We start from the raw sequence: 12,678 nt of genomic DNA on the forward strand, positions 1-12,678 counted from the left end.
CGAGAAGACTAGGAGAGTATTTATACTGGAAAGAGAAGAGAAGCAGTTGTTAGCATCTTACTTAGACAGTGAATGAACACGAAAAGTTCCAATATTATGGATATAGAGGAATTATGGGCAAAGTTTCAACAATTGTAAATCACGCTCCGGAGAAGAATTTGCCAAGTGGATTTGGGACAGAAAAGGCCCATTGTGGTTCACTAACAAAATTCAGAAAATTCTGAGGAAACAGAGACCGTTGCACTTTTGATTCAGAAATGGGCGCGCAAATGACAGGCAAAAGTTACTAGAAATTCATGCACCTGTAAAAAAATCAATGCACAAAACATACAATAACTCCACTGTTACAAAGTGAGGTGGTGCAGTTGCTAGCACACTGGGAGGACGATGGTTCAAATCCATGCCCAGCACCCTGATTTAGGTTTAGGTGATTTCCCTCAATCACTTGAGGCAAATGCCAGGATGCGTCCTTTGAAAGAGCACAGCTAACTCCCTTCCCCATCCTCCCCTCATCCAATGGGTCCAATGACCTCGCTGTTTGGGAACCATTTACCACTATTAATTACTTCATTTCCTATTCCACTTGCAAAAGGAGTGAGGGAAAAACAATTGTATGCTTCTGTACAAGCCCTAACTTCTCTTACTTTGCCTTCTTGATCCTTACGTCACATGTATGTTGGCAGTAGTACAACTGTTCCTCCTCCACATCACCCAACCAACTTCCACCATCATGCCTCAGCAAAAGTGCCGAGAACGCAAGAAAATTCTGGTCCTATATAAAATCGCTAAGTGGGTCAAAGGTTTCTGTCCATTTATTGAGCAGTCTGGGGTGGCAATAGAAGACAGCAAAAGGAAAGATGAAGATTTAAATTTCGCATTCAATAAATCATTCACGCAGGAGGATCAAACAACCACCATATGGAGGACATAGTAATGGGCATCCCAGACATAGAACAGCAACAGAAAGAGTTCCAACCAAGTAAATCACCAGGTCTGGATGGTATCCCAACTCTATTTTATGCTATGCAACAACTGCACAATGGCTCATCACTATGTCACTTAGCCCACCCATGATGCATCAACAGTGCAGTGCAGCTAGCTGTGCACCTGATATACTCTATGGCATTGGCTCTTTACTTAGCCTGCATTTATCACAAATCTCCCACGCAGTGCAACCCAGGCGACTGAAAAGATGTTCGAACATAATAAATATCCTTGAGACAGAAAAGCACAAATGAGCACTGGCTTAGAAAGAAAGCATTGCTCATGCAAAACTCAGCTTGGCCTGCAAACCACAAGTGAATAGCAACAGGCAGATTCCATGTTCCTAGATTTTCAGAAAGTGTTTGACATGGTACACACAGCAGACTGCTAATGAAGGACCGAGCACACAGAATTGCTTCCCAGATATGCCAGTGGCTAGAAGACTTCTTAAATAATAGAACCCAAAATGTTGTCCTCAATGGCGAGTGTGCATCACAGACAAGGGTATCATCAGGAGGGCCCAAAAGAGGTGTGACATGACCACTTTTGTTCTCCACATACTTAAAATTATGTGTCAGATAAGCTGAGCACCAAACTGAGACTGCTGACCCTGTAGTATATACAGAATGACTTCAGACAGAATTTCTGTGGTCTGGTGAATAGAAGCTTGCTCCACATGTAGAAAAATCTAAGTTCAACAATGTAGGAAAATACAGATTGCTACTTACCATAAAAAAAGATACATCAAGTTGCAGACAGGAACAATTAAAAGACATTTTGAAGGATTAGTTCAACACAAATTCATGTTACAGGGACAAACTGTTAACTGATGGTACTATCCGCACATGTTGCGATGCCTGAGAGAGAATGTGAGAAGCAAATGCCCCGAAATGTGACGACACAATTCATGGCTCTTTCATCACGATAACACACCTGCACATTCATCCCTGTTAGCTCGTGACTAGAGCACAAAAAATAAAATCCTTGTGCTGCCTCATCCTCTGTACTCTCCAGAACTGGCCCCTGTGAATGTTTCCCCCCCCCCCCCCCCCCCAAAGTTGAAAACCCTGTTGAGAGAAAGGAGACTTGCAATGATAGGCAAGATAAAAGAAGACAGCGCTTCGCGCGATCCAGAAAAAAGTGTACCAAGACTGCTTCTGGAAGTGGAAACTGCATTGGGTGTGGTGTATCAATTGTGGAGGAGAGTATTTCAAAGAAGATCATGCACAATTAGTAAAAGGTAAGTGCAGAAAAATTCTGTGGACACAGGTTCCGGAATACACTCCTGGAAATTGAAATAAGAACACCGTGAATTCATTGTCCCAGGAAGGGGAAACTTTATTGACACATTCCTGGGGTCAGATACATCACATGATCACACTGACAGAACCACAGGCACATAGACACAGGCAACAGAGCATGCACAATGTCAGCACTAGTACAGTGTATATCCACCTTTCGCAGCAATGCAGGCTGCTATTCTCCCATGGAGACGATCGTAGAGATGCTGGATGTAGTCCTGTGGAACGGCTTGCCATGCCATTTCCACCTGGCGCCTCAGTTGGACCAGCGTTCGCGCTGGACGTGCAGACCGCGTGAGACAACGCTTCATCCAGTCCCAAACATGCTCAATGGGGGACAGATCCGGAGATCTTGCTGGCCAGGGTAGTTGACTTACACCTTCTAGAGCACGTTGGGTGGCACGGGATACATGCGGACTTGCATTGTCCTGTTGGAACAGCAAGTTCCCTTGCCGGTCTAGGAATGGTAGAACGATGGGTTCGATGACAGTTTGGATGTACCGTGCACTATTCAGTGTCCCCTCGACGATCACCAGTGGTGTACGGCCAGTGTAGGAGATCGCTCCCCACACCACGATGCCGGGTGTTGGCCCTGTGTGCCTCGGTCGTATGCAGTCCTGATTGTGGCGCTCACCTGCACGGCGCCAAACACGCATACGACCATCATTGGCACCAAGGCAGAAGCGACTCTCCTCGCTGAAGACGACATGTCTCCATTCGTCCCTCCATTCACGCCTGTCGCGACACCACTGGAGGCGGGCTGCACGATGTTGGGGCGTGAGCGGAAGACGGCCTAACGGTGTGCGGGACCGTAGCCCAGCTTCATGGAGACGGTTGCGAATGGTCCTCGCCGATACCCCAGGAGCAACAGTGTCCCTAATTTGCTGGGAAGTGGCGGTGCGGTCCCCTACGGCACTGCGTAGGATCCTACGGTCTTGGTGTGCATCCGTGCGTCGCTGCGGTCCGGTCCCAGGTCGACGGGCACGTGCACCTTCCGCCGACCACTGGCGACAACATCGATGTACTGTGGAGACCTCACGCCCCACGTGTTGAGCAATTCGGTGGTACGTCCACCCGGCCTCCCACATGCCCACTATACGCCCTCGCTCAAAGTCCGTCAACTGCACATACGGTTCACGTCCACGCTGTCGCGGCATGCTACCAGTGTTAAAGACTGCGATGGAGCTCCGTATGCCACGGCAAACTGGCTGACACTGACGGCGGCGGTGCACAAATGCTGCGCAGCTAGCGCCATTCGACGGCCAACACCGCGGTTCCTGGTGTGTCCGCTGTGCCGTGCGTGTGATCATTGCTTGTACAGCCCTCTCGCAGTGTCCGGAGCAAGTATGGTGGGTCTGACAACCGGTGTCAATGTGTTCTTTTTTCCATTTCCAGGAGTGTATTTTGAATAGACCTCATATATGCTTAATGTGCACTGTCAATTGCTTGTTCGTTCTGCTTTTCAGGATCCTTAGGGCATAATATTTATTCAGTTTTGAATTAACATGTGCCACAGGCATCTACATTTACTTACATATTCCACAAGCCTCTGTATGGTATGTGGCAAAGGGTACCACATACCACTATTAATTACTTCATTTCCTATTTCACTTGCAAAAGGAGTGAGGGAAAAACAACTGTATGCTTCTGTACAAGCCCTGACTTCTCTTACTTTGCCTTCATGGTCCTTACGTCACATGTATGTTGGCAGTAGTACAACTGTTCTGGAGTCAGCAGCAAATACCTGTTCTCTTAATTTTCTCAATAGCGCTTCATGCAAAGGACATCGTCTTTCTTCCATGGCTTCCTATTTCAGTTTATAAAGTACCACTGTAGCACTCACATACTGACTGAATGTACCACTAACAACTTTAGCGGCACGCATCTGAATTGCTTTGATGTCTTCCATTAATCTGACCTGTAGGGACCCCAAATGCTCGAACAGTGTTCTATACATGGTTTCCTTTGTATATGAACTACAATTTAATGAACTTCTCCCAATAAACCACAGTTAACAATTAGCCTCCACTACTACCATCCTTATGTGCTCGTTCCATTTCATATTACTTTGCAACATTACGCCTTGATATTTAATCGACATGATTTTGTCAAGCTGTACACTTCTGATGTTGTGTTTGAACATTATAGGACTGTTTTTCCTACTCATATGCATCAACTTACAGTTTTCAAACAATGGAAATTCCCGATAGGAATATAAACAGGAAAAGACAAATTGTTACTTACCGTAAAGAAGAAACGTCAAAAGTTGCAGACAGGCACAAGACATGTCCTGATAGTATCATCGATTAACAGGTTGTCCCTATGGCACGAATTCACAATGAAACAATCCTTCAAAGTCAAAGAAAACTATCAGCACGGTTTTGACATTTGACCTCGCCTGACGGGCTTTTTTGGTGTTGAAAAAACAATCCCAACCCACTGTGAAGATTGAACCTTGGTCTCAATATCATAACTGTACCCACGTTTCACTAGCAGCTACGATTCTCCTAAGGAATATCTCGTTCTCATTTGCATGATCCAAAAGCTACGAGGTAAAGGTCTTTCCGGTTTTGACTCATGAGCTATGGGACGAACTTGGTGGCACCACAGCGCATTCCAAGATGCTGGGTCATGATTTCATGGCATGATCCAACTGAAATATTACATTATTATGTAATCTCTTGGACAGTCAGTCATCAATTGGCATGCAAAGACTAACATGCACAATTTCATTGACGTTCCTGACATGAGCATTGTCGGTAGACGTCAAAATGTGTTCTGAACAAGGGTCATTTTTAACTTCCATCTGGTTAGTTTTAAGCCATTTGAACTACTTATAACACCGAGCAAAGTTTAAGCACTCATCACCGTAGGCTTTCTGCATCATTTGGTGTGTCTTTGTAAAGGTTTTTGTGAGTTTCACACAAAATTTAATGCAGGCTCATTGCTCCTCTAACTCTGCCATCTTGAAAGTCGCAAACTGTGCGACACAACTTTGTACTCAATACAGCGCTGAACAATAACTGCCAGACATACAACAATGAAACTTCTGGTAGTTCCATGTTAAACACAGTCATGTGCAGGGATGCCAAACACATTTCATTCCAACACACTATTGGCACGAAATTACGGATGTTCAAGAATTTTTTGAACGGACCTCGTATTCACAGACACCTAAAACATCAAATTATATTTGTGTTATCTATTCTGCTACATTGAGTACCTATCAGAATCACTGCTGCAAGAGCATTAGATCGTGTATGCCTTTTTGGCTCTCGGTCCAGTCATGTTTTGAATTTCCCACAATATTCCCCTGAAGCAAATGCTAAACATCCTCAGGTGGTGGCTTTTGTTTCTGCTAAACTACCAGTGCTCACACAGGGAAAATCTGTATGTTGTTCTCATTTGAAAGTTTAATCAATAACAAGTGCTTTGAACAAGCCAATAGAGTCACCATATAAACCTCCTGTCTCTCAATGTGGCCAAATATTTTACAGAAGATTTTGAAGAGAATGCACAACAGTCAGCCACTTTAAAACAATCTTGCTTTTGGCAGTATGTGGATGACATGTTTGGGGTGTTGCCTCATTTCTCTATCATCAAAATACTCAGTTTATGATGGAGGTGGAGAAGGAGGCACATTACCCGTCCAAGACATTTTGGTACAAACAAAAGCCAACAGAAAGCTGGGTCATAGTGAGGACTGCAAGTATGCTCATGACATTATATTTGGAGGCTACAAGTTGTCACCACCCTCCACAATATGACTCAGGTTCCCAATTAATTACATCCTGGAACCCTGCACTTGCCACCATCAGATACAGAGGGAAACAAGAACATCCTACGACAGTTATGCAGCAACACAGAGAAAGTTCTGTCTACCAACAATTCTAATTTATCACCCACTTACAGCAACATTTTGAAACTGGCGCATGCGCTATGATGTAACATGCCAATTCTACGGAACAACGACATGTTGCTTCTCACCACTCAGGCCAGCGAAACATGTCTGTGGCAAACCACGAACAAGTACAGATGGGGTGTAAGAGGCAACAGCTCAGAACATTTACAAGGCACGGCAGCAAGTGAGCATTTCTGACTACTGTGGAATGTTGCTTATGCTTTGGCATTGTCGCTTGGCGGTGCCTTGGAAGTCGCAGTGGAATAGACTCAAGCAATGATGTCAACACCAGAACAACTTCAGAATTTATGAAAACTGCCATTCTGCAACATTATATCACTACTGGAATACTCAATGTGAGCTATTGTGAGCTATAAGTTAAGAACAATCTGTTCAGTTCACAATTGTAAATGAAGTTGCTCAGTGGAAATGTTGCAATTATAATGCAGAAGAGTTATCGCAAGACTGATCACTTCATTTTAGTAGCTTGAATATACTGGAACTCTCTTCCAGCACTTGTCACTGCAAAAGGTGAAGATGTCACTCATCAATGTCTAGAGGCACTGCATAAGCAGGGCCACTAAAGCAAGTAACTTCAAGAACGGTGACTGCAAGATATTTGAAAGGCAGAAGCTAACAAACATATCAATCAGAGGACAGATTGTGCATGGAGTGGAGCACACCACAGCAAAAATTCCAACCTGTTACACTACAGCACAGAAACCCACAGCTTGGCTTCAGGTAGGGGACTCCAAATGCACATGCTCAGATAAGGACTCCATACAGACTGCCACAATAGCAACACAGGTAGTTCTAATTGCCAGTAGTACCAAACAGCCACCACCTGGCGATTTTGAGTAGTTTCCTCAATGGAATATTGGGGTAGGCATAAAACATGCTCTGGCAGCAGACTCAAGAGCCGTATCAAGCAGCTCATATTTACACTGATGTGACAAAAGTCATGGGATTCCTACCAATATTGTGGTGTAGTGCAGCAACTCGATGTAGTATGGACTCAACAATGCATTGGAAGTCTCCTGCAGAAATTGAGACACTTTGCCTCTATAGCCAGCCATAACTGCGAAAGTGTTGCTGGTGCAGGATTTTGTGCACGAACTGACCTTTCGCTTATGTCTCATAAATGATCGATGGGATTCATATCCGGCGATCTGGGTCATTCGATCAAATTGTTCAGAATATTCTTCAAGCCAATCACGAACAATTGTGGCCAGGTGCCATTGTGCATTCACATCCATAAAAAATCCATAACCGTTTGGGAACATGGAGTCCATGAATGGCTGCAAATGATTTCCAAGTAGATAAACATAACTACTTTCAGTCAATAATTGGTTCAGTTGGACTAGAGGATCCAGTCCATTCCATGTAAACATAGCCCACACCATTATGGGGCCACCGCAGTGCCTCACTGACAACCTAGGTCCATTGTTTCTTGGGATCTTCACCACGCTGGAATCGTACCATCCATTCTTACCAACTGAAATTGGCACTTATTTGACCAGGCCACAGATTTCCAGTGTTCCAGAGGCCAACCAATATGGTCACGAGTCCACAAAAGTTGCTGCAGGCAATGTCATGATGTTAGCAGTGGCTCTCACATCAATTGTTTGCTGCCGTATCCCATTAATGCCGAATTTTGCTGCACTGTTCTAGCAGATACATTTGTTGTACATCCCACATTGATTCCTGCAGTTACTTCAGGAAGTGCTGCTTCTCTTTTAGCAGTGACAACTCTATACAAATGCCACTGTTCTCAGTCATAAGTGAAGGCCATTGGCATTGCCATGGTAAAAGCTGATGCCTGAGATTTGGTATTCTTGGCACACACTGCTCAGAATACTGAATTCCCTAATGATGTCCGAAGTGTAACGTTAAATGCATCTAGCTCCAACTATCATTCCAAGTTAAAAGTCTGTTTATTCACATCATACAGCCACAATCATGTCGGAAATCTTTTCACATGAAACATCTGACAAATCGCAGCTCCGCCAATGCACTGCTCTTTTATACCTTTTGTATACAATACTACTGCCACCTGTACACGTGCACATCACTATCCCATGACTATGGTCACCTCTGTACACAATTGCCCTACTGTTAACTACACATGATTGCCCTTCGGTTAGGCAAATTGTTATAAAGAGTGACATTAAAATTAAAGATTTCCTTTTTCGTATATGTTGTGGCTTGGTACTGAGACTAGAGGCAATTATACATTTACAGTGGAAGTTTGTGCAATGAAGTTGGATGCATAAGAGCCTAATTTGGAATTAAACGCATTATGTAGTTTTAAGTAGCCAGACACTATACAAGGCAAAGTACTTGCGGGACAAAAGTTAATATTGTGTCTAGTGTGATATGCATGATTTTTATCATGTATTTTAGTTTCATTAATGAAGACTGTGTGGTTATTACCTGCATGCAACAGGTCACCTACGTCACAAAAGCAATACAACCCAAATATAGGCTTCCAGAAGTTCTACTGTGTATGGAAGAGAATTTCAAACAATTAATTTATAGATAGTTAGACCAAGAGGAGCCACGGAACAATAAATTTTTCATTGTTAATAACAACTTCCCTTCAGATGTATTACAAACAGCTACAATAGTGTGCCTTAGGTATTTAATCTGCACAAGTCATATGTTGTACCCACTGCAAAAATCACAAAAAAAAAAAAAAAAAAAAAAAATCGAACTGGAATAATTGAAGAGACTGGAGAAATGACCGGTGAAAACATCACTTTGAGTTACTGCATGTGACATCTTGATTAAATTCAAGGACAAGAACATAAATACCATAACACAAAACAATTTATTTACTAGACAGAATTTTTTGCAGTACAAATGGAACTACCTGTTACCAAAGCCTGCGTCACGTAGGACGGCACTTCCGCACATAGAGGCAGAGCGGAAAGGAAGCGTGGGGGGAAGAGAACTGCGCACGCGCACCAGCAGAGAGAGGGCAAACAAAGTCCGTGTTGCTAAACTGCATTGCTGCGGATAACAGTCAGGCTCATTTGCATGTGATAGATTATATTATACGTACAAATCTATGAGGGGATAACAAATATTAAAACCAATTTCGATCAATCGTCATGAGAGAAATATTAATTCATGTCCAATGCTCCACAGATTTACTCTGCATGACGCCGGGAGGCGAGAACAGCTGACACAGCTTTATGAAGACGTGAAGTACAATTTTTCTCTAAACGACACTGAAATTGCTTGCAATAATTACCATTTATTGTGATTTGAACTGCATTATAATTAAAAATTTAATACACAACAAAATTAACTTCAAGCACAAACTAAAATCATTATATTTGCTTGACAACTGCTTCTGCTCAATAGAATTTTTAAAAATTTAAAAATGTATAAGGTGTGTGTGTGTGTGTGTGTGTGTGTGTGTGTGTGTGTGTGTGTGTGTTTGATGATAGTTAAGTGTAATCACTGAGTGTAAAAAAGAATTAGTGGTAGAAAAGACTGATGCAAAAGACTATTGTAAAAATGGCTAGTAAGTTGTTACATTTTTCATTGTTAATGGGCATTATGCATGTAAACTAACATGTTCCTATCACAGTGAGAGGCCACATTTATAATCCACTGAACAAGCAAACAATTAACCATCATCTGCGACTAACTTCAGGGAATCTGACCAATAATATTGAAAACCACCGATATCTTGACAAGTAACAGTTACTGTCATTTTAGAGCCTTATCCAGTTCGTGCCTTGAAAATGACAGAGGTTTACAACATAATGGGAGAAGCTTAACTTCTCCTTGGGCAATATGCTGAACATAATAGTCTGCATAATTAAAAGGATTCAATGCTCTAATCAGAAGGCTAGGAAGTTCTCATTATTATGCACGCAACCAATATGTTGACAAACACTTTTTAAACCACGAGTCTTTAAAACTAAGAAATATTATTACTTTGTTCCGAAGTCTACATCATAATACCATCATCACTTCTATTTGAGTCTGTTTCCGAACAATCTGATTTTAAATGTATGATGATAGGTTCAAGGCCTATATCCATCATCACTTCCCTGCCAAATTATTCTTTCTGAAGCTTTTCAGCATTCCACACAGCTTGTGCCCATGCTACAGGTGGGATGTTGTCTGTTGCCTCATTGTCTATTGCCTCATGCACAAACGATTCATTTCATGTTATCTTGAATGTTTTGTTTTTTTTCTCCCACATAGCCTCAAAACCCTTTGCCCAAATTAATTCCATGGTGCTACAATGACAGTGACATGTGGGTAAACGCAAAACTTAGTGATCCCGTTCACCTGCAAGGAAGTCAAGTTTGTATTTTATGTCACGTGAATTGTACAGTATAAATTAATGAGCTGCAGAAGATTGGCATGAGTCTGATTTATATGATGCTTAATATTTCTATTTTTAAGCCAGGGAAATATATCCACTTTTCTAGTGTTTGTACTTGATTTTTTTTCTCTATAAGATGTGAATTATAACTGGCAATGACCGACTTCGAAGCAAGGTATGACAAGAATTGTGAATCATGTCACGAAACTGACAGTGTTCATTGCTGAATGGTATTCACTGCTGTTTTTCTTGCACGTAAATATAAGTTTATTCTCAGAAATAAAACCAGAAGAAGAGTCAGCATGCAGAATAAGTATCCGAGAACCTATCCCTATGAAAACTTTAAAACTGCCAGTACCATCACTCATTTTCCAGCAGATCATCTTGGAATGATTCTTACTGACCCATGTTTCATCAAAGTAATACACTGTTGAGCTACCTCCTTCTCTTGTATCGTGAATCTTTATGTGGGATGTAGTTCATGCTGCACCTAGGTCACTTCTTTGAATTATAAACTCTCTTCTTAACATATCTGGAACCAACGTCTTTTAAAATTCTTTACCTTGGCGAAGCGCTTACCATTGAAGCCTGCATAATTGTAACACATTTTTGTTATGTCGGGCATTCATCATTCACATGGAGCACTTTAAAATATCATTGTTAAAACTACCGACTTGCGTTACAGGTTCCTTGCGATTTCGATGCTTTCCAGGTGACACGAAACCAACTGTTTCTACAGCTCTGACACTTTCCTTTACAATTCTCTTTAGAGTTCTCTTGGCTGACACCACATGGTTCTGGAGTCCGTTCTTGTGTTATCCACTGTCAACAGCACGAGACCTGCTTTTAAATTCACATTTGAAAAAGTTATAAATGTGGTAAATAATCTACCATGCCTGCTTGTGAAGCACGTCACGTTTATTTCCATCACCTGAACTTTTTTTTAATCACACTTTAAACATTTACAAGATATACATTCACAGTTATACGGCTGCAAGAAAAAAAAAGGAAACAAAAAAATTGATAGCTGAATGAATAATTCGGTTTCACGAAGTGTGGCAATAGTGCATAGCATATAGATTCTCGCTCTCTAGCTGTAACACTCTGCTAGCCGCTCGGAAAGAGAATGAATATTATTGGCCACCAGTGGCTAGTGGAAGGGGATGCGCAGAACGGCTGAATATTGGGCCACCTTCTTACATGACACGAACAACAGTTTGACTCTCACTCAGACTTAATTATTAATCTATTTTTTCATCACTTGTCACATTATTTAATTTACTTGACATTTGAGAGATAATATAATTTTAAAAAACCACATGCATTTTCATGAAGCTGCAGAGAATTTGAAGTTATTTGACTATTTACTATTTTTAATTAAATTTTCAAGGACGAGGGACAGGCTTGGAAAGCCCAAGTCAAGCCTCGATAAATAATGATGCGAATGACATTATTCACAGTCAGTAATATAGTAAGTCACAGTGTTCCACACGACAAGAGTAATGTACATTTACTCGTCGAATGTGCTCTCGACATCACACATTGCAGGATGGTATTTGTCATACAGACATGAAACACGTAAATTGAAACGGCATCTACTACATCAAATGCATGCAGTGTCCCTGCATTTTCAGAGAATGTTCAGAGTTTCTAAGGGAAAACACACCTCTTTGACATTTTGAAAATTAAATAATATGACCAGTGATGAAAAAATAGATTAATAATTAAGTCTGAGTGAGAGTCAAACTGTTGCCTCACACACATTTGTCTTACGGAGCTTGAATGTTATTCACTTGACCACAATAAACTCTCATTTAACAAACGCGTAAAACTTCTCTTGCGATTTTCTTGTTATTACCAGAGTATTGCACCTTACTGCTTGCACATTATGTTGTTTTAATGGCCTACTAAAGGTGAACACAGTTTGAAGTGAATCTGTGATCCCCTTGTAAACTGTGAGTTAGTACTTTCTTCTGCTGACCCTTTCAATTGTTCAACTGATTCAAATTTAAAAGTTACCACAAAAGATATAATTTAAAAATGAACATGGATGAAATATTAGTTTCTAACACTGAACTACAAAGGAGTTCAGTAATAGCTACCCTGCAAGCAATAAATGTGGCCCTAACTGTTAGTGAGGAGCT

The 12,678-nt window shown here is 41.6% G+C and overlaps 1 protein-coding gene across 4 annotated transcripts in view; it reads right to left on the reverse strand.

Moving 5' to 3' along the window:
* The window catches only part of LOC126260954 (uncharacterized), a 190,809-nt gene that overhangs the window by 161,123 nt on the left and 17,008 nt on the right, over positions 1-12,678 (reverse strand). The window lies entirely within an intron of this gene.

Source organism: Schistocerca nitens, chromosome 5 (assembly GCF_023898315.1).
Source record: "Schistocerca nitens isolate TAMUIC-IGC-003100 chromosome 5, iqSchNite1.1, whole genome shotgun sequence".
In the NCBI taxonomy this organism is placed as follows: Eukaryota; Metazoa; Arthropoda; class Insecta; order Orthoptera; family Acrididae; genus Schistocerca; species Schistocerca nitens.